Here is a 22,513-nt window from a genome sequence, read left to right as displayed (position 1 = left end):
TGTCATTCTCCTGAGGTAATAGATGAGTTTGAGTTGGATATTTAAGAATTACACATTAAAGGAAATTCATGTACTGTGCAAATCAGTCTCACATGAAGTATGATAGAATTAAGAGTGGTCCCAACTTTTTTATATGGTTCCACCAAGTATTGACATATAGTCTCTTCCACACGCACATGCATGCATGACGGCATACATTAACTCAAGAAGTTATATGATAGTAGAGAAAGTTTAAGAGATGGGGCCCCATGAGTGTAAAACTCTGTTTCTGTACATTGCAAATAGGTAATTACTTGTGCACACACACACGCACACATCTGAATATGCTTGCAGATGTTGCAAAAGTTATGAGGGAAATGAAAGGCAGGGAGGATAATATCACCTTATAAACTCCAAAATTGGTGTGATGCCAAGTTAATTCCACTCCAAGTAAATGTTAGGTGATGAGGATAGGACTCTGTGAAAGAAGGTCTCTGTATCATTATCATCAAGCCAGAAACAGTCCGCAGGAATCTGTGTGAGAGAAAGACTTGGTATTTATATATGTCCATAATCTATAGCCAGAGTCCCACGTTAGAAGAATAGTTAAGGAGACTAGCTGTCTGCTAGCAAAAATTACAATAACTCTGGAAAACACTTTAATCCCAACACCAGTGAGATGTAATGGAGAGGAGATCTTGAAAAGCTTGATTTTCTTAAGAGGGGAAATTGCCAGAGGCAAGATGATAAAAAGGCCTTGAAATGATTATTATCTAATGCGAAATAAGCTTCAGGATTCTGTGTGTGAGAAGGTCGTGGGAGTCAACATCATCCCCTACCTGTTGCCAGAACCCCACAAAAGGAGGATAGTAAGGGAGACAAACTGTCTTTCTGAAAAAATCAGAATAGCATTCAAGACTATGGATAAGGAAATATTCAGCAAGCTGTTCATGTCATACATAAGGCTAAAACTAGAGTATGCTCTCAAGTTTGGTCACCACATCAAATGAAGCACATTCAAAGTCTAGAAGAGGGCAACAAAGATAGGACTGTAATCAAGAGAGCTAAGTTACATGGAAAGGCTAAAGGCTTTAAATTTGCCCAAGTTGGAAGAGAGAGGAGTGAGGGGTGACCTAATCACAACATTTAACTTTTTTTATTAGATCACTGATGTGGACAGTGAACAGTTCTTTGAGAGATTTAGGAATAAAGCATTCTAACATGAAATTAAGCAAGAAACTTGTTTAGAAATATGTAAAGAAGTACTTTTATACTATAAGAGTGGTGGATGAATGGAATAAAATGGCTGAGGACATGTTTAATGCTGATAGCATACATGTATTTAAGAAGCTGTGTGACAGTAGAAATGTTCAACAGATGGGGCCCCACAAGTGTAAGACTTCCTCCCCTTACAGTACACGGAAGTAATTACACACACATACATTTGGTGAGCTATTTACAACACACACTAGATCCAAACTGGATTACACCTCGCAGGTCTGGTCACCATGCCTGAAGAAGCACAAAGATCTGATTGAGAGGTTTCAGAGAGGAGCAACCAAGATAGTACCTGAATTGAGAGGTGAACCACAGTGAGAGGTTGAGAGCTACAAATCTCTCCACCAGAGAGGAGAAAATACAGTGACATGATTACAGACTTCAGGTTTTTAAATCAGTTGAACAGTGTCAACAATGAAAAATTCTTCTTGAGATGCTGTACTAGAGTAGAGGCCTCGACAAAAAACTGGGCAAGAAGCTGGTTAAAGAGGATATAAAGAAGTATCATAGTTTTTTGAGGTAAAGATGGTGGATGGTCAGAATAGACTTAGCAAGGAAACTGTGAATGCCTGGAGTTTTAAAGGTTAAAAAGCCCGCTTGATGTCATGGAAATTTTAAGAGATTGGGCCCGTGAGTACAGGACTCACTCCAGTACTGTGAACACACACACTCACACATTACAGCAGCATGAAAAGGGAGCCAGAGTTTGGGAAAAAGTAATATCTTTACAGAAGTATTTGTTGTACTGTAATTCAGCAAAGGGAGATAAGCACTGTGAGGCCCACCACTGTTTTGAAAGTAAATAAACATAAAAGGACTAAATATTCAACCGATAGATTAAAGCATTGTTTGGTGGAAAGCAGCATCTAATACCATATGATTGCCAGTTGCCATTTAGAACATTCACCACTCATATTATCATTTTAAACCATGCATAAATCATACAATTACAAACGCAAGGTATTATATTGGATGCAAGGCAGTTACTCGAGCACAGTTAAACATAATAAGGGGAGCAACAGTAAGAAGATGGGAAATAGAAGTGTTTAATCCAAACTGACATTGCATGGCCCACCATTATTCATCTCAAAGCTAAATAGATCTTTGTGTGTAATTTTGGGGAACAAGGTAGTTAAACAATCATCCCTTGTCATTTATAAATGCAAGAATAGGCCATTAGTAATTCATAAACTAGGCGGGAAAAATAGACGTGTCAGCCATGTTAGCCTAGGCTAAGCTTGTTTGACTCCACACATCCTGTCTCTTATGTTCAGCAGCAAAGTGCCATGGATGCTAAAAGGAAAAGTGAAGGGAATATACCTGAGACAGGGAATGAGGAGACTGAACTGGTGGATATTAGGAATGACATTAAGCTGATGTAATACTTTTTTTAATGGATGTAGTAAAAGGGTTTATGCTCAGAATATACCACCTATGGGACAAGCTGAAGAAATTAGAGTACAATGCAAGGGACCATGAAAAGTGCCATAAAGCATTTCAAGAAGTTGGACATACTAGAGTTAAACTCATTGATGTAACATGACCTCATGATGTAAAACTGGTAGATGTCCGTAACATGGGTAAATAAACTGTGGAACTCTCAGGGAAGGCAGTTGATAGAGCAGAAGGGCATTCTGCTCAATATTCAATTAATAATCAGTAATTGGGAGAGGGGGCAGAACTTGAAATTATTCAAGGCCAGAGATGGAAATCCATAGAATAGGGGTAATTGAGGAGAAGAAATCTTGATCATTTAGGCAGAACAAAATATTGGATAAAGCCATGAAAAAGTTAGTATGTGCAGTCAGAGACATGGTAGTTGGGGAAGCTGGTGGTGCAGTGGATGGAAAACTTAAAAAGGGCAAAAAATTAGTTGCGATAGTTGTGCAGCAAATAAAAAGCGAATTTTAGATGAGATTAAAGATGAGGGGCACATAGCATGAATGCTGAATAACAAAAAAGTGGGCCACTATGCAAATGAGAAGTTATCAGATAAAGTCCATGATGATTTTCAGGTTCAAAGAGGGCCGTTTTCTGAACAATGATGCCATAGACTTGTCAGGTACTGGTTTAGAAATAAAACAATTTGGAGAATTGGTAAATACAGGCAAAACACAAAGAGGAGGCCAGTGAGGATTACTTTTAACCCTATATCACCTCAATTAGGTTTCTTTTTTTTACCTTGTAAATCTCTAGTTTTTCAAATTGTATGAAATATTATTTGACCTTACAGTTTCAAAGATATGTGACAATGAAGAAAATCACTCCATAAGTATGTTTCCTCCAATTCTGTCTCTAATCATGTGTGGAAACTTTTTGACTTTGTCAGCACAGTGCATTAAAATACTGGGGAATAAGGCCTGAATGTCAAGTAACTTGCCACTAAACATGTTTTATTATTTATTTTACCTACTCTGACATATTGATTACTGATAAATCTTTTCTTGTCATAATCATTATGGTTCATTGATAATTTTTTCATAGAATTATAAAAGGTTTCACAATTACCATCTGCACCAATTTGATGCTATGTTTTCAAGGTCAGGCAGGCACTAGCAACACTGCCTCCTTTTGAAATGTCTTCTCTTGCCTCATCTTGGTCTATTTTCAATGCTGGGAGAGTAGATATCCATAAAATCACTCTCCACATTATATGAAGACAGATCATCATCAATTAGTTCATGATTATCATCTTCCTGGTCCTCTAAATCTAGCTAAACTCACTCAGTTTCCTGTGTAGAAAACTCATAAGAATTTACCTTCTTTGGCATGGGTGTCTGACTTTAAGGGAAATTATTGCACTGTCAACTCAAAAACCACTTGGCAAGCAGCCTGAACTTAAGATGCAAAATTCATCATAGATGCAGTATTAAAATCTACAGGGGGATGCTGTTTCATGTGTTTTGGGGTGGCAACAGGAATGGATGAAGGTAGCAAGTATGAATATGTACGTGTATATATGTATATGTTTGTGTATGTATATGTATGTATTAAGTAAAATGTATATGTATGTGCATTTGTGGGTGCTTATGTACATACATGTGTATGTGGATGGGTTGGGCCATTCCTTGTCTGTTTCCTTGCGCTACCTCGCTAAAGCGGGAGATGTCTGTTAAATATAATAAGTAGATAAATAATATATTTTTATTTATTTATTATACTTTGTCACTGTCTCCCGCATTAGCGAGGTAGCGCAAGGAAACAGACAAAAGAATGGCCCAACCCACCCACATACACATGTATATACATACACACCCAAACACGCACACATATACATACCTATAAATTTCAAAGTATACACACATATACATACACAGACATATACATATATACACATGTACATATTCATACTTATTGCCTTCATCTATTCCCATTGCCACCCCACCACACATGAAATGGCACCCCCCTCCCCCCACGTGCGTACGAGGTAGCACTAGGAAAAGACAACAAAGGCCACATTTGTTCACACTCCATCTCTAGCTCTCATGTGTAATGCACCAAAACCACAGCTCCCTTTCTACATCTAGGCCCCACAAAACTCCATGGTTTACCTCAGACGCTTCGCATGCCCTGGTTCAATCCATTGACAGCACGTCGACCCCGGTATACCACATCTTTCCAGTTCACTATATTCTTTGCACACCTTTCACCCTCCTGTATGTTCAGGCCCCAATCGCTCAAAATCTTTATCACTCCATCCACATATATATAGAGAGAGAGTTGATGGGGTTGAAATTATGTGTAAGCAAGAGGAGCATAAGTAAGCCAATAAACTTGCCAAAAAGGTCAAAGGAGTGACAAACCAAAAGAAGAGAAAATTAAAGAAACAAGGCAAAAGACAAGGAATCAGATGAGGCCAGAGAGAGGAACAATGCTTTCACTTCCTGCTTAGGGAGATAAGGATTGATTAGTAGAACCTACCTTATGTTGAAGATTTTGTAAAGAAGCACAGGCTGACCATTGGTAAATGGAAAAGAGCTAGAGCTCAAAGACTGGATCTGGGCAAGCAGTGCCAACACTGTTGGACAGGTGGAGATAACACACAAAGGAGCGAAGGTGTAGCTTGGAAGGGTACACAATAACAAAGGGGAGGATTAATCTCTTTGATAAAGGTTGCCATTAGATTCCAGGAAATGTTGATAGAATGTACATTTAAATTGTTCATAACATGTAAAATTATAATGGAGAGTGTATGAATATCCCAAAGAAGAAGCATGAAAATAGTGAAGGAACAATCAAGATAGTGAAGAGGGCAGGGATACACTCCCTCTGTGGAGTTTGTAAGTTCTTGGTGATTGGGGATTTCAGTTACAGGGGAAGAGGCTGAGAAAACAGACACACATGGAGGTAGAGGTTCATGGAGACATAAGTTCTTAGAATATCGTGTATCAGCAGTACCTGGAGCATATGAGAACCAAAGGAGCTAATACACCATCTCTAGTAGACCCTTTATTTATTCATAATGTCTTTGACGTACAACATATTGAATTTGACACACCAGTTGGAAAAGTGAGCATGTAGTGCTTGATATTGACTGGTTGAAGAGGACACAAGATGGGAGGTAGGACCCAAAGAGGAAGTATAAGAATGGCAATTATACAGAGCTGATCATGTTCTTTCAGAGTATAAACTGGGAAAGGAGGCTTCATAACTGAAGTATAGACCACTGCTATAGGTTCTGTAAAAACAATGAAGGAACCAGAAATTGGGTACAAATTGGATGCAGAATGGGAGAAAGGTTAAAAAGGAGAGAGGCATGATTCAATAAAGAATGCCAGAGAGCAAAGAGATTTACACTGAAGGAGATACAACCAGCATATAAAAGATAGAGCAAGAAATGAGTACTGCAAGATAAGAAGTGAGGTACAAAGAAACTTTGAAAGGAATATTGTTAACAAGCCAAAAGACAACCCAAAATATTTCCTAAGTTCAATATAAGTAACTTATCAGTTATAAAGAGCAGCTATTCAAGCTAGGGGATTCAAAGGTAAGAACTGTTGAAGATTAATAAGAAGTATGCTTGAAGCTGAATGATAGATTTCACCTTTTCAGCATTATTGCTTTTAATCTGTGCTCATATAGCAATCTGCACATGTAGTTTTCTTCCACAGTTATGAATTCTGCTAAATTTGTAAGTTCTTTTGACTGGACATAACTCAGATAGAGGATGTCATTGGAATTGCTCGAAGGCCTCAGTAAACTGCTCGTGACTTGGGTAGGTGGTTGTGCACCTTATCTGGGGACTTGCCATGTCTGTGATTCCCCACTACTGCACCTCCACTGCACCCACATCACCCTTACTTAGAATAGGCTAGCCTGGCAAATAATGTGTTTTCCCAAAACTACTAATGCATAAGTCTTATTTCATAAGAAAGCAAAAAAGGTTTTGATAATATTTCTGCACCAAATCAGAAAAAAAGTAATAGTGTAAGTGAATTTAATTTAGGATTGGTTACTCTGGTTGATGGTGTTTTCTAAACTAGGAACAGAGAAAAATGAATATAGCTTGTGTGGATCTTTCCATAAATAAAGAAAATTGTCGCACTAGGGGAGGCTGAAAAATTCAATTGTGTACTGAAAGGGTTAAATCTGTTTTCACAGCGAACACCACTGACTCAGAGATAGTAAGTTGGGATGGTGAGGAAGTTTAGGAAGGTATAGAAATTGATAGAAATGACGTAATCAAGCTATTAAATTGGTGTATTCCACATGAGGCTTATGGTCATAATGTAGTTTTCCCATATGTGCTGAAAGAAAGTGCAGAGGTACAGGCAAGGCCCCTCAAAACTGTTCAGTAGGTCATCAGGGGAAGGTGTAATTCCAGAGATGTGGAAGGGAGCAAATTTCTTGTTTGTATTTAAAACTTAAACTTTTACATTCATTATTTTATGGTATGCGATCAACTGTGACATACATCACCTGAAACAAGATTTCCATGCCACTATTTTAAATTGCATGCCAATTGCAGTATTCATGAAATATATTCTGAAACTTCAACACTCCAGGATGGTAAAACAAAGGTAGATAAAGGATTTATTTTTTTCATTTTTCATAATTTTGTTGGCATATCTTTAATTGTATGGGAACATGATTTCCTATTTTTTCCCACCAAGCACTCCAACATGTCAAAACAAAGGTAAAGAAGGAATTTATATCCTCTTTGTCAGTTTCTTCACTCATCCTTTTTTTTATATCAAAGCCATTTCAGCACGCACTGCTGGGCTATCTCAAGCAGACTCTGCTTATGACTACACTTCTCCCTAACTGTCATTCCTGAATTGATCAACCTTCCTCACACCCCAGGTTTTTCACATCAAACACTTTCCCCCTCTTTCATAATTTTGCATTTAGGGCCAATGACTTGCATCCGTAAAGTATTATGGGGAGTACTGTACCATCAGACATACCTATCTTTGCTTTTACAGCCAATGCCCTCCCAACTCAGTCTTAAACTCCAACCCACATGACATACACCCATCAGAAGCCTTGCCTCTAAGACAAACATGAGTCATACTCTCCCATCTACACTGTGGATATTGCCCATACTTGCAACACTACAAACACCATTTTAACATATTCCACGACACCACATGCTGTTGATGTAACTAGCATAACAGAGACACAAAGAATTTACTGCTTAATGTCATGCGCATATTACAGATAGACACATATGCAGCATCACTTTACTTTAAGGGCTATGGTCCCAACTGGTGTCTGTGGCCAACTTCCAGAGCACTGCAGGAGTCTCATATAGAAGGGACTCATGGGGTAGTAAGTAAGGGTATATATGTGGTGTGAGGTGGTTTGATTGAGTAAGTAATGAAAGGGTAAGAGAGATTGCCTTTTCCCGTGTCAGCGAGGTAGCGCCAGGAAACAAACAAACAATGGCCCATCCACTCATATACACATATATATATATAAACACCCATACACGCACATATACATATCAATATATACACATATACATACATACATATACATATATACCCATTCCTATGAGTCCACGGGGAAAATTGTGATCCTTTCCAATATATACCCATGTACATATTCATACTTGCTTGCCTTCATCCATTTCTGGCACTACCCCACCTTACAGGAAACAGCATCACTACACCCTGCTTTAGCAAGATAGCACCAGGAAACGGACAAAAAAAGGCCACATTCACTCACACTCAGTGTCTAGCTGTCATATGTAATTCACTGAAACCACAGCTCCCTGTCCACATCCAGGACCCACACGGTACCTTTCCATGGTTTACCCCAGACATTTTGCATGCCCTAGTTCAATCCATTGACAGCCCATTGACCCCAGTATACCACATTCCAACTCACTATTCCTTGCATGCCTCTCACCCTCCTGCATGTTCAGGCCCTGATTGCTTAAATTTTTTTTTACTCCATCCTTCCCCTTCCAATTTGGTCTCCCACCTGTTGTTCCCTTCACTTCTGATACATATATCCTCTTTGTTACCCTTTCCTCACTCATTCTCTCCATATGTCCAAACGATTTCAACACACCCTCTTCTGCTCTCTCCTTCAAATACACTCTTTTTATTTTCACACATCTCTCTGACCCATTCATTACTTACTCGATCAAACCACCTCACACCACATATTCTTCTCAGACATTTAATTTCCAACACATTCAGTCTCCTCCATACAACCTTATCTATAGCCCATGCTTGCAACCCCATAGTATTGTTGGAACTACTATACCTTCAAACATACCCATTTTTGCTGTCCAAGATACTGTTCTTGCTTTCAACTCATTCTTCATTGCTCCCAAAACCTCATCCACCCTGTGACTCACTTCTGCTTCTATGGTTCCATTTGATACTAAGTCCACTCCCAGATATCTAGAACACTTCACTTCCTCCTATTTTTCTCCATTCAAACTCACATCCCAGCTAACTTGTCCCTCAACTCTGCTGAACCTAATAACCTTGCTATTATTTGCATTTACATTCATCTTTCTCCTTTCATACACTTTTCCAAACTCAGTCCCAAACTTCCATAGTTTTTCACTCTAATCAGTCACCAGTGCTGTATCATTGGTGAACAACTGACTCACTTCCTAGGCCCTCTCATCCCCAACAGACTGCGTACTCGCCCCTTTCTCCAAAACTCTTGCATTTACCTCCCTAACCACCCCATCCATAGACAAATTGAATAACCATGAGGATATCACACACCTGCCTCTCATACACATGGGCAATATATATATATATATATATATATATATATATATATATTTTTTGCTTTTTGCTTTGCTTTGTTGCTGTCTCCCGCATTAGCGAGGTAGCGCAAGGAAACAGATGAAAGAATGGCCCAACCCACCCACATACACATGTATATACATACACGTCCACACACGCACATATACATATCTATAGATCTCAACATATACATATATTTATACACACACAGACGTATATATATATACACATGTACATAATTCATACTGTCTGCCCTTATTCATTACCGTCGCCACCATGCCACACGTGAAATGACAACCTCCTTCCCCCACATGTGTGCGAAATAGCACTAGGAAAAGAAAACAAAGGCCAGATTCGTTCACACTCAGTCTCTAACTGTCATGTATAATGCACCAAAACCACAGCTCCCTTTCCACATCCAGGCCCCACATAACTTTCCATGGTTTACCCCAGACGCTTCACATGCCCTGGTTCAATCCATTGACAGCACGTCAATCCCAGTATACCACATTGTTCCAATTCCCCCAATTCTTGCATGCCTTTCACCCTCCTGCATGTTCAGGCCCCGATCACTCAAAATCTTTTTCACTCCATCTTTCCACCTCCAATTTGGTCTCCCACTTCTCCTCGTTCCCTCCACCTCTGACACATATATCCTCTTTGTCAATCTTTCCTCACTCATTCTCTCCATGTGACCAAACCATTTCAAAACACCCTCTTCTGCTTTCTCAACCACACTCTTTTTATTACCACACATCTCTCTTACCCTTTCATTACTTACTCGATCAAACCACCTCATGCCACATATTGTCCTCAAACATCTTATTTCCAGCACAACTCTATCCATAGCCCACTCCGCGCAGCCATATAACATTGTTAGAACCACTGTTCCTTCAAACATACCCATATATATATTTATTTTTGCTTTGTAGCTGTCTCCCGCGTTAGCGAGGTAGCGCCAGGAAACAGACGAAAGAATGACCCAACCCACCCACATACACATGTATATACATACATGTCCACACACACAAATATACATACCTATACATCTCAATGTACACATATATATACACACACAGACATATGCATATATACACATGTACATAATTCATACTGTCTGCCTTTATTCATTCCCATCGCCACCCCGCCACACATGGAATAACAACCCCTTCCCCCCTCATGTGTGCGAGGTAGCGCTAGGAAAAGACAACAAAGGCCCCATTCGTTCGCATTCAGTCTCTAGCTGTCATGTAATAATGCACCGAAACCACAGCTCCCTTTCCACATCCAGGCCCCACAGAACTTTCCATGGTTTACCCCAGACGCTTCACATGCCCTGGTTCAATCCATTCACAGCACGTCAACCCCGGTATACCACATCGTTCCAATTCACTCTATTCCTTGCACGCCTTTCACCCTCCTGCATGTTCAGGCCCTTATCACTCAAAATCTTTTTCCCTCCATCTTTCCACCTCCAATTTGGTCTCCCACTTCTCGTTCCCTCCACCTCTGACACATATATCCTCTTGGTCAATCTTTCCTCACTCATTCTCTCCATGTGACCAAACCATATTTTTTATTATACTTTGTCGATGTCTCCTGCACGCATGTGGGGGGAGGGGGTTGTCATTTCATGTGTGGTGGGGTGGCGACGGGAATGAATATAGGAAGCAAGTATGAATTATGTACGTATGTATGCCTCTGTTCTTAACGCTACCTTGCTAATGCGGGAAATGGCAAATAGTTTGAAAGAAGAAAAGATGTATGTATGTATATGTCTGTGTATGTATATATATGTATACGTTGAAATGTATAGGTATGTATATGTGCGTGTGTGGAAGTGTATGTATGCAGGGGGAGGGGATTGTGTGACAGGGTGGCGACGGGAATGAATAAAGTAAGCAAGTATGAATTATGTACATGTGTATATATGTATATATCTGTATATGTATATGCTGAAATGTATAGATGTGTATATGTGCGTGTGTGGACGTGTATGTATATACATGTGTATGTGGGTGGGTTCGGCCATTCTTTTGTCTGTTTCCTTGTGCTAAACCACCTCATAACTAACCACAAACCCCTAAGTAGAAATGAAAAGCTTACTCCTGCCTCACACTTCAGCAGTATCTACTCTTAGATCTCCCCAGCATTAACAAAGATAATACTGACAAAACACATACAACCCAAAATGACTTAGTAAGTACTAAACAGCTGTGCTTCCCAATTCAGTCTTTGATACCACCCCACCTGACATACACTTATCTTAAACCACATGTACATATACAAGTTACACTTTCTCATCTGTTCTCTGGACTCCATCCATTTCTGCAACATAGCACAAGAACTCCCATGCCCTAGATGCAAGATGATGGACACCATTTACTTATACCTACATTGTCCTGCATTCAATTCACACAGACATGCACAACATCACAACACTTTGACCTCTGGGCCTGCTTACTGGAAGTGGCTGGCTTCGTGAGTGCTGTAAGAGCTTCATAGAAGGGTTCTTGGGGAAGGAAGATAATGGTATGAATTAAGACTGGACCTGTTATAAGTTCAAATCCCATGGTGTTCCTTTCTAAGTACAACTTTATTATTATGGAATAAAGTATAGACATAATGAGCAACATTTTTTTGAAACTTCTTGTTTTGTAGTGAATAGGTATTTTAGCAACTCTGTTTTAAATGATCACTCTTTTATAATTATTTACTTCAAAATTTATTAAAAAAAAATTGTGAACAAGACTTATTGTCCCCAGTGAATTAAACCAAAGCTTAATAAAAAATATTAGGGCATATTCTTTTCTCTACGTTATAAATATATTATTTTTTTGTAAAAGTAGAATTTTTTTTACTGTATTTAACTGTATTATGCATTTTTATTTTAAGTATATTCATATGGTTTTGTTTTTGTCCACGACACTGACTAGTCATGAGGATTATGTGTGTATCCTCCATTGTAAACTTACAATGATTATTAACCTCCTCACGATCTAATTTTGGATCATGTAATTTCGCTATGAGGAGGACATTCAAGAGTTTTTTTTCCAAAAAGTGATGCACTGCACTTTCTAAGTTGATGATTTACGATCAGCTTGAGAGTGAAATACTGTGGCTATTATTTTACTCCGAGACAGATTTAGTCTTACTGTTACATATTAATCTTTATATTAAAGTTATGGAATTGAAATTTTTATGAAATGTATGAAAAGTTTTTGGCAAAAATGCTAAGACTAATTTCACTCTGCAGTAAAGTCATATTCATGATACTGAATGTTCTCTGTTATTAGTACTGTATGTCCAGCGGTATGTATTCCTCTTTACATAGTGTTTTACGGATACAGAACTTTGGGCTGGTGTCTTGGAAGGATAACATTTATGATGAGTTATGAAAAATGCTGTTTGTAAGGTACTAGAAGTGGCCTCATTCACTTTTGGATAATGCCACATGTCCATTTGTTTTGAAAACCATTCAACCTCTGTTATAGGCATTCATAATTTGCAGTGTCCTTCTAGTACTTTGGTCAGGTTCCTTAAAGTCTTTGATTACATGGTTCAGTCTTTGTTCTTATGGGTAAAAGTTATAATCTCTGGGTTCCATTGATTATTCTGATAGTAGCATTTGATGAATAGATAACTGTTTACATTTACTGTATTTATAGCATTTAAATGTTTTTTGGTATCTGGTCAAAGCATGATGAATGCAGGGCTTAGCAATAGTAGAGCTGGTCACTATCTGTTGTTTATTCTGAGCAAAGTAGCATAGTAGACTGACCATTATTAACTAGCCAAATGAAAATAAAATAATACAGTTTGAAGTATCTCGGTTTTAGTTGATTTTTCACTAAATTTCCTCACCTGGAGAGTACCTGAAAACTACATTTGATGGAAACATCTTGTTGATTCCTTCTGTAAGTGTGTTTTTATGTTCTCATTATTTTGTGGAGACCTGCAGTTTCATGAAGAATATTTTTGATTATGTTTGTGCTTGAACTCAAAATTGTTTACCTCATTACTTTTGGCATGTTGGACTTGAGCTTGAATTATTCAGTCTGGGTTAAATATGTGAAGGATATTGTGGACCAGTAGTTACTAATGAATCCATAAAGCTCAAGTAGAATGTGAACCTCAAAATATTGTTATGTTTTTACATCCCCAGTAGCCTTTCCTCATTCGTTATCTGTGACATTGGTGCTGATGGTGGTACAAGTAATTAAAGTTTGCAAAATACATCTACTTACAGTGAAACTACTTCTTGGTGTATTTGAATGATGGCAGCAACATTCATTGGAAAGATCAGTGTTTATCCTTTAAGCACATTTATTAAAATGGTGAATATTGGAGACTGCGTAAATGCTGCCTGAGTTGTTTCACTATGTGCAGTATTGATCAAGATCATCCATAAGAAGCATTTGTAAAACTGTATATTAAGGTATTTCTTCAGTTTTAAACTTATCGCCATATTTCATATATCATATATATATTACTTAGGCTTGATCTCTTATGAAGAAATTGTAATCAATTTGCTGTCAGATCATACAGGCTAACATGAAATACAAAATCAACAACTGGCATCAATGTTGAACATTGCACGGTAGTATCATGTTGGTAAAACACCTATAAAAACTGTCCACTTATAGATAAGGTGATATTTTAGGTTCATTTGCTTGTAGTTTAACTACATTTCATATTTTCTGTATATAGGTAATCTTAAGATTAAACATGTGTATATATGTAAGACTGTTCATGTAGATCTTGTATATTAGTGTTGTTGATGCTGAACTTGTTAATTATCTGTTGAACATCTTCCTTTTCACAACTATAATCAAATCAAGACTTAGCAATATTAACCTGATGTATTGCTGGGCAACTTTACAAGTTTTTTGAAAGTTAAAAGTCATATGATATATTGTTTCACATGCTTTCCTCAGAGATCATTACTTCTCCATGAAAATATGTAGAAAAACTGTTTGGATAAGATTACTCATACAAATAACAGTGACGTGCATGTTCAGAATGAATGTTAACAAGACTACTGTAAATCATACCATAAATGAATACTTATTGATGTACTTTAGTTTGTAATGAGTTATCTTCTGAAAAGGCAGGTTTTGTAATAGATTTTGTACATTCCATGGAATGACATCTGCCATGACTGAAAACTACCCTTTGGTATAGTCTGCTTACTTAATAAATGTGAAATGTCTTGCAAATGAATGGCCATACTTATGAAGAGATCATCCCAGGTACTCAGTAGATAAATATATTGATTTAGAAGTGCAACCAAGAGGGATAAAAGGCTCTTTGATATATTCTTGTATTGCAGATTCCATTGATTCTCAATCATGGTGTGTGTAATTTTATATATTTTCTATACATGTATTCATCAAAAGAAGGGAGACAGATATTGCATCTTTTGCTGAAAGCTAGCATGTAAAAAGGATGATTGTTGTAAATTTCACTGAAAATAATGTCATTGAATGAAGGATTCATTTTAATTTCATATCACTGAGGCATAAATGTTATATTTCATGTGTATGTAAACATATCATTATATATCAGTCTGTTTTCTTGAACTCTGTTTCTCTTTGAATTGGGTAGATCAAGTGAATGGTGTAGTGGGGTAGAAAATATTTTCCAGGGAATTGGGCCTTCCTGCTGTTTGCCAGCATTTAGGTTTGGTGGCTGGATACATCAGTTCTACAAAATTAATGCCCACTAAAGTGCTTCCTTGTGTTTATTTGCTCTCCCACATGGAAATGGGAATAGATTCAATGATAATGGATTAAATAGACTGATGCATCAAGTAAAAACAGCCTCTTGTACCTTTGTTCTATTGTAGCCTCTCTTAATCACTTTTCACACCAAATTTTATTTTTCATCAAGCAAGGCCAGAGTTTTCATTAGCACAATTCCATCCACACTTTTTTTCTGATCATGAGTCATGCATGGGATTGGATTTTAATCCTGGACGCAGCTATGATTAAGCCATTCACTTGCCCCTACCATCTTAGCTGCCATAACAGAGAAATACCTCTACTGGACACATTCATTTATTAAATTCCATCTATAGCTTTAAACATCTTATTGTATCAATCAGTCCCTTTCATGGTCTGCCCCTTCTCCACATACTATCAACTGCATTATCATCGATATTCTCCAGTATATCATGTACCATTAATTTTACATAACCACACAATCCTAACAAGCAATCTTCTCATGCCCAACCAATCTTAAAAGGCTTTCTTCCATGTGCCCAACCTTATGATATTAACAGGCTTTTTTTTCTTGTGTAAATTTAATATTTTCTGTCTTCATTCTTTATGTACTCTCATTCCATCTTTATTCTTAAGACAACTAATGATGATATTGGCCTTTTTTGACCCTAGAAAAAGCAAGATTTTATTCAGTATACTGGAGCAGGGAAAAGCCCTCCAGAGTGCAAGATTCTTCTGACCCACTCAGTATAAGTTTCTTCCATTCACCAAGTATCTTAGTGAAACTCATTCTTTTCCTTTGTATGACTATTGTAAGTTATAGCTTTCCTACCATGATCCTTAAGTATTATCATTTTGACATACTTAAACTAAGAATTTTTTTTGTTTTATTTATACTTATATTACATTGCAACTTTACATTTCTTCTAAAAACAAGAACTTAAAGGTAAATACATAAGATCAAACATTATTTCAAGTACATCATCAAAGTGATCATTTAAAAAACCAACAATTTCTCTGATTCACTGGATAGAGCACACAATAACTGTGATAATTTCCATCCTCTTCCACCATAGTTCTGCTAAATTTATCTTGCAAAATCTCACATTCATTTAATCATGCCATGTGATACCTCATTCAAAATTCATTAAGTAATCAATGGAACATGAAACAATTCTGACAGTACTGCCATTTTTACTAGATCACTCACAGATATTTTCTCACACGATTATTAGTGCTGTATAAAGATAGTTCTTCATTGTTGACAGAAGTCTTCTTTTCACACTATAACAAGTCAAAATTTATGAAGTCCTTTCCTGTTCAATTTATTGTATATTTCTATTCAAAATTCTTCAAGGTAAACATATACCTAAGGGGATGGGGAGAAATATACTACTAATGTATTCTCTGCATTTCATAGAAGGTGACTACAAGGGGCGGGAGTGGGTGGCTGGAAATCCTCTCTTCCCCTATTACTTTCCAAAAGATGGAGCAGAACAAGAAGGCAAGTGACGATTTTCTAAATATATATATATATATATATATATATATATATATATATATATATTTTTTTTTTTTTTTTTTTTTTTTATACTTTGTCGCTGTCTCCCGCGTTTGCGAGGTAGCGCAAGGAAACAGACGAAAGAAATGGCCCAACCCCCCCCATACACATGTACATACACACGTCCACACACGCAAATATACATACCTACACAGCTTTCCATGGTTTACCCCAGACGCTTCACATGCCTTGATTCAATCCACTGACAGCACGTCAACCCCTGTATACCACATCGCTCCAATTCACTCTATTCCTTGCCCTCCTTTCACCCTCCTGCATGTTCAGGCCCCGATCACACAAAATCCTTTTCACTCCATCTTTCCACCTCCAATTTGGTCTCCCTCTTCTCCTCGTTCCCTCCACCTCCGACACATATATCCTCTTGGTCAATCTTTCCTCACTCATTCTCTCCATGTGCCCAAACCATTTCAAAACACCCTCTTCTGCTCTCTCAACCACGCTCTTTTTATTTCCACACATCTCTCTTACCCTTACGTTACTTACTCGATCAAACCACCTCACACCACACATTGTCCTCAAACATCTCATTTCCAGCACATCCATCCTCCTACGCACAACTCTATCCATAGCCCACGCCTCGCAACCATACAACATTGTTGGAACTACTATTCCTTCAAACATACCCATTTTTGCTTTCCGGATAATGTTCTCGACTTCCACACATTTTTCAAGGCTCCCAAAATTTTCGCCCCCTCCCCCACCCTATGATCCACTTCCGCTTCCATGGTTCCATCCGCTGACAGATCCACTCCCAGATATCTAAAACACTTCACTTCCTCCAGCCTCTCACCATTCAAACTCACCTCCCAATTGACTTGACCCTCAACCCTACTGTACCTAATAACCTTGCTCTTATTGACATTTACTCTTAACTTTCTTCTTCCACACACTTTACCAAACTCCGTCACCAGCTTCTGCAGTTTCTCACATGAATCCGCCACCAGCGCTGTATCATCAGCGAACAACAACTGACTCACTTCCCAAGCTCTCTCATCCCCAACAGACTTCATACTTGCCCCTCTTTCCAAAAACTCTTGCATTTACCTCCCTAACAACCCCATCCATAAACAAATTAAACAACCATGGAGACATCACACACCCCTGCCGCAAACCTACATTCACTGAGAACCAATCACTTTCCTCTCTTCCTACACGTACACATGCCTTACATCCTCGATAAAAACTTTTCACTGCTTCTAACAACTTTCCTCCCACACCATATATTCTTAATACCTTCCACAGAGCATCTCTATCAACTCTATCATATGCCTTCTCCAGATCCATAAATGCTACATACAAATCCATTTGCTTTTCTAAGTATTTCTCACATACATTCTTCAAAGCAAACACCTGATCCACACATCCTCTACCACTTCTGAAACCACACTGCTCTTCCCCAATCTGATGCTCTGTACATGCCTTCACCCTCTCAATCAATACCCTCCCATATAATTTACCAGGAATACTCAACAAACTTATACCTCTGTAATTTGAGCACTCACTCTTATCCCCTTTGCCTTTGTACAATGGCACTATGCAAGCATTCCGCCAATCCTCAGGCACCTCACCATGAGTCATACATACATTAAATAGCCTTACCAACCAGTCAACAATACAGTCACCCCCTTTTTTAATAAATTCCACTGCAATACCATCCAAACCTGCTACCTTGCCGGCTTTCATCTTCCGCAAAGCTTTTACTACCTCTTCTCTGTTTACCAAATCATTTTCCCTAACCCTCTCACTTTGCACACCACCTCGACCCAAACACCCTATATCTGCCACTCTGTCATCAGACACATTCAACAAACCTTCAAAATACTCATTCCATCTCCTTCTCACATCACCACTACTTGTTATCACCTCCCCATTTACGCCCTTCACTGAAGTTCCCATTTGCTCCCTTGTCTTACGCACCCTATTTACCTCCTTCCAGAACATCTTTTTATTCTCCCTAAAATTTACTGATAGTCTCTCACCCCAACTCTCATTAGCCCTTTTTTTCACCTCTTGCACCTTTCTCTTGACCTCCTGGGAGAAGTATAAAAGAAAATATATATATATATATATATATATATATATATATATATATATATATATATTTTTTTTTGCCGCTGTCCCCGCGTTTGCGAGGTAGCGCAAGGAAACAGACGAAAGAAATGGCCCAACCCACCCCCATACACATGTATATACATACGTCCACACACGCAAATATACATACCTACACAGCTTTCCATGGTTTACCCCAGACGCTTCACATGCCTTGATTCAATCCACTGACAGCACGTCAACCCCGGTATACCACATCGCTCCAATTCACTCTATTCCTTGCCCTCCTTTCACCCTCCTGCATGTTCAGGCCCCGATCACACAAAATCTTTTTCACTCCATCTTTCCACCTCCAATTTGGTCTCCCTCTTCTCCTCGTTCCCTCCACCTCCGACACATATATCCTCTTGGTCAATCTTTCCTCACTCATTCTCTCCATGTGACCAAACCATTTCAAAACACCCTCTTCTGCTCTCTCAACCACGCTCTTTTTATTTCCACACATCTCTCTTACCCTTACGTTACTTACTCGATCAAACCACCTCACACCACACATTGTCCTCAAACATCTCATTTCCAGCACATCCATCCTCCTGCGCACAACTCTATCCATAGTCCACGCCTCGCAACCATACAACATTGTTGGAACCACTATTCCTTCAAACATACCCATTTTTGCTTTCCGAGATAATGTTCTCGACTTCCACACATTCTTCAAGGCTCCCAGAATTTTCGCCCCCTCCCCCACCCTATGATCCACTTCCGCTTCCATGTTTCCATCCGCTGCCAGATCCACTCCCAGATATCTAAAACACTTCACTTCCTCCAGTTTTTCTCCATTCAAACTCACCTCCCAATTGGCTTGACCCTCAACCCTACTGTACCTAATAACCTTGCTCTTATTCACATTTACTCTTAACTTTCTTCTTTCACACACTTTACCAAACTCAGTCACCAACTTCTGCAGTTTCTCACATGAATCAGCCACCAGCGCTGTATCATCAGCGAACAACAACTGACTCACTTCCCAAGCTCTCTCATCCCCAACAGACTTCATCCTTGCCCCTCTTTCCAAAACTCTTGCATTCACCTCCCTAACAACCCCATCCATAAACAAATTAAACAACCATGGAGACATCACACACCCCTGCCGCAAACCTACATTCACTGAGAACCATATATATATATATATATATTTTTTTTTTTTTTTTTTTTTATACCTCGTTGCTGTCTCCCGCGTTTGCGAGGTAGCGCAAGGAAACAGACGAAAGAAATGGCCCAACCCCACCCATACACATGTACATACACACGTCCACACACGCAAATATACATACCTACACAGCTTTCCATGGTTTACCCCGGACGCTTCACATGCCTTGATTCAATCCACTGACAGCACGTCAACCCCGGTATACCACATCGCTCCAATTCACTCTATTCCTTGCCCTCCTTTCACCCTCCTGCATGTTCAGGCCCCGATCACACAAAATCCTTTTCACTCCATCTTTCCACCTCCAATTTGGTCTCCCTCTTCTCCTCGTTCCCTCCACCTCCGACACATATATCCTCTTGGTCAATCTTTCCTCACTCATTCTCTCCATGTGCCCAAACCATTTCAAAACACCCTCTTCTGCTCTCTCAACCACGCTCTTTTTATTTCCACACATCTCTCTTACCCTTACGTTACTTACTCGATCAAACCACCTCACACCACACATTGTCCTCAAACATCTCATTTCCAGCACATCCATCCTCCTGCGCACAACTCTATCCATAGCCCACGCCTCGCAACCATACAACATTGTTGGAACCACTATTCCTTCAATATATATATATATATATATATATATATATATATATATATATATATATATTTTTTTTTTTGTCGCTGTCTCCCGCGTTTGCGAGGTAGCGCAAGGAAACAGACGAGAGAAATGGCCCAACCCACCCCCATACACATGTATATACATACGTCCACACACGCAAATATACATACCTACATAGCTTTCCATGGTTTACCCCAGACGCTTCACATGCCCTGATTCAATCCACTGACAGCACGTCAACCCCGGTATACCACATCGATCCAATTCACTCTATTCCTTGCCCTCCTTTCACCCTCCTGCATGTTCAGGCCCCGATCACACAAAATCTTTTTCACTCCATCTTTCCACCTCCAATTTGGTCTCCCACTTCTCCTCGTTCCCTCCACCTCCGACACATATATCCTCTTGGTCAATCTTTCCTCACTCATTCTCTTCATGTGCCCAAACCATTTCAAAACACCCTCTTCTGCTCTCTCAACCACGCTCTTTTTATTTCCACACATCTCTCTTACCCTTACGTTACTTACTCGATCAAACCACCTCACACCACACATTGTCCTCAAACATCTCATTTCCAGCACATCCATCCTCCTGCGCACAACTCTATCCATAGCCCACGCCTCGCAACCATACAACATTGTTGGAACCACTATTCCTTCAATATATATATATATATATATATATATATATATATATATATATATATATATATATATTTTTTTTGTCGCTGTCTCCCGCGTTTGCGAGGTAGCGCAAGGAAACAGACGAGAGAAATGGCCCAACCCACCCCCATACACATGTATATACATACGTCCACACACGCAAATATACATACCTACATAGCTTTCCATGGTTTACCCCAGACGCTTCACATGCCCTGATTCAATCCACTGACAGCACGTCAACCCCGGTATACCACATCGATCCAATTCACTCTATTCCTTGCCCTCCTTTCACCCTCCTGCATGTTCAGGCCCCGATCACACAAAATCTTTTTCACTCCATCTTTCCACCTCCAGTTTGGTCTCCCACTTCTCCTCGTTCCCTCCACCTCCGACACATATATCCTCTTGGTCAATCTTTCCTCACTCATTCTCTTCATGTGCCCAAACCATTTCAAAACACCCCCTTCTGCTCTCTCAACCACGCTCTTTTTATTTCCACACATCTCTCTTACCCTTACGTTACTTACTCGATCAAACCACCTCACACCACACATTGTCCTCAAACATCTCATTTCCAGCACATCCATCCTCCTGAGCACAACTCTATCCATAGCCCACGCCTCGCAACCGTACAACATTGTTGGAACCACTATTCCTTCAAACATACCCATTTTTGCTTTCCGAGATAATGTTCTCGACTTCCACACATTCTTCAAGGCTCCCAGAATTTTTGCCCCCTCCCCCACCCTATGATTCACTTCCGCTTCCATGGTTCCATCCGCTGCCAGATCCACTCCCAGATATCTAAAACACTTTACTTCCCCCAGTTTGTCTCCATTCAAACTTACCTCCCAATTGACTTGACCCTCAACCCTACTGTACCTAATTACCTTGCTCTTATTCACATTTACTCTTAACTTTCTTCTTTCACACACTTTACCAAACTCAGTCACCAGTTTCTGCAGTTTCTCACATGAATCAGCCACCAGCGCTGTATCATCAGCGAACAACAACTGACTCACTTCCCAAGCTCTCTCATCCCCAACAGACTTCATACTTGCCCCTCTTTCCAAAACTCTTGCATTCACCTCCCTAACAACCCCATCCATAAACAAATTAAACAACCATGGAGACATCACACACCCCTGCCGCAAACCTACATTCACTGAGAACCAATCGCTTTCCTCTCTTCCTA

General features: G+C 39.2%; 1 protein-coding gene across 2 annotated transcripts in view; it reads right to left on the bottom strand.

The window, feature by feature from the left end:
• The window catches only part of Klp98A (kinesin-like protein 98A), a 132,699-nt gene that overhangs the window by 12,695 nt on the left and 97,491 nt on the right, over positions 1-22,513 (bottom strand). The window contains exon 26 of one of the 2 annotated variants that reach the window (XR_011712564.1): positions 383-513. The exons of the other annotated variant lie outside the window; for it this stretch is intronic. The gene's annotated coding sequence lies outside the window, so the exon portion shown is untranslated. Of the gene's footprint in view, positions 1-382; positions 514-22,513 lie in introns of those variants that run through there. 2 annotated transcript variants of the gene reach the window in all.

This window comes from Panulirus ornatus, chromosome 5 (genome assembly GCF_036320965.1).
Source record: "Panulirus ornatus isolate Po-2019 chromosome 5, ASM3632096v1, whole genome shotgun sequence".
In the NCBI taxonomy this organism is placed as follows: Eukaryota; Metazoa; Arthropoda; class Malacostraca; order Decapoda; family Palinuridae; genus Panulirus; species Panulirus ornatus.
The sequence above is the reverse complement of the archived record's forward strand: the minus strand, read 5'-3'. Positions and strand labels throughout refer to the sequence as shown.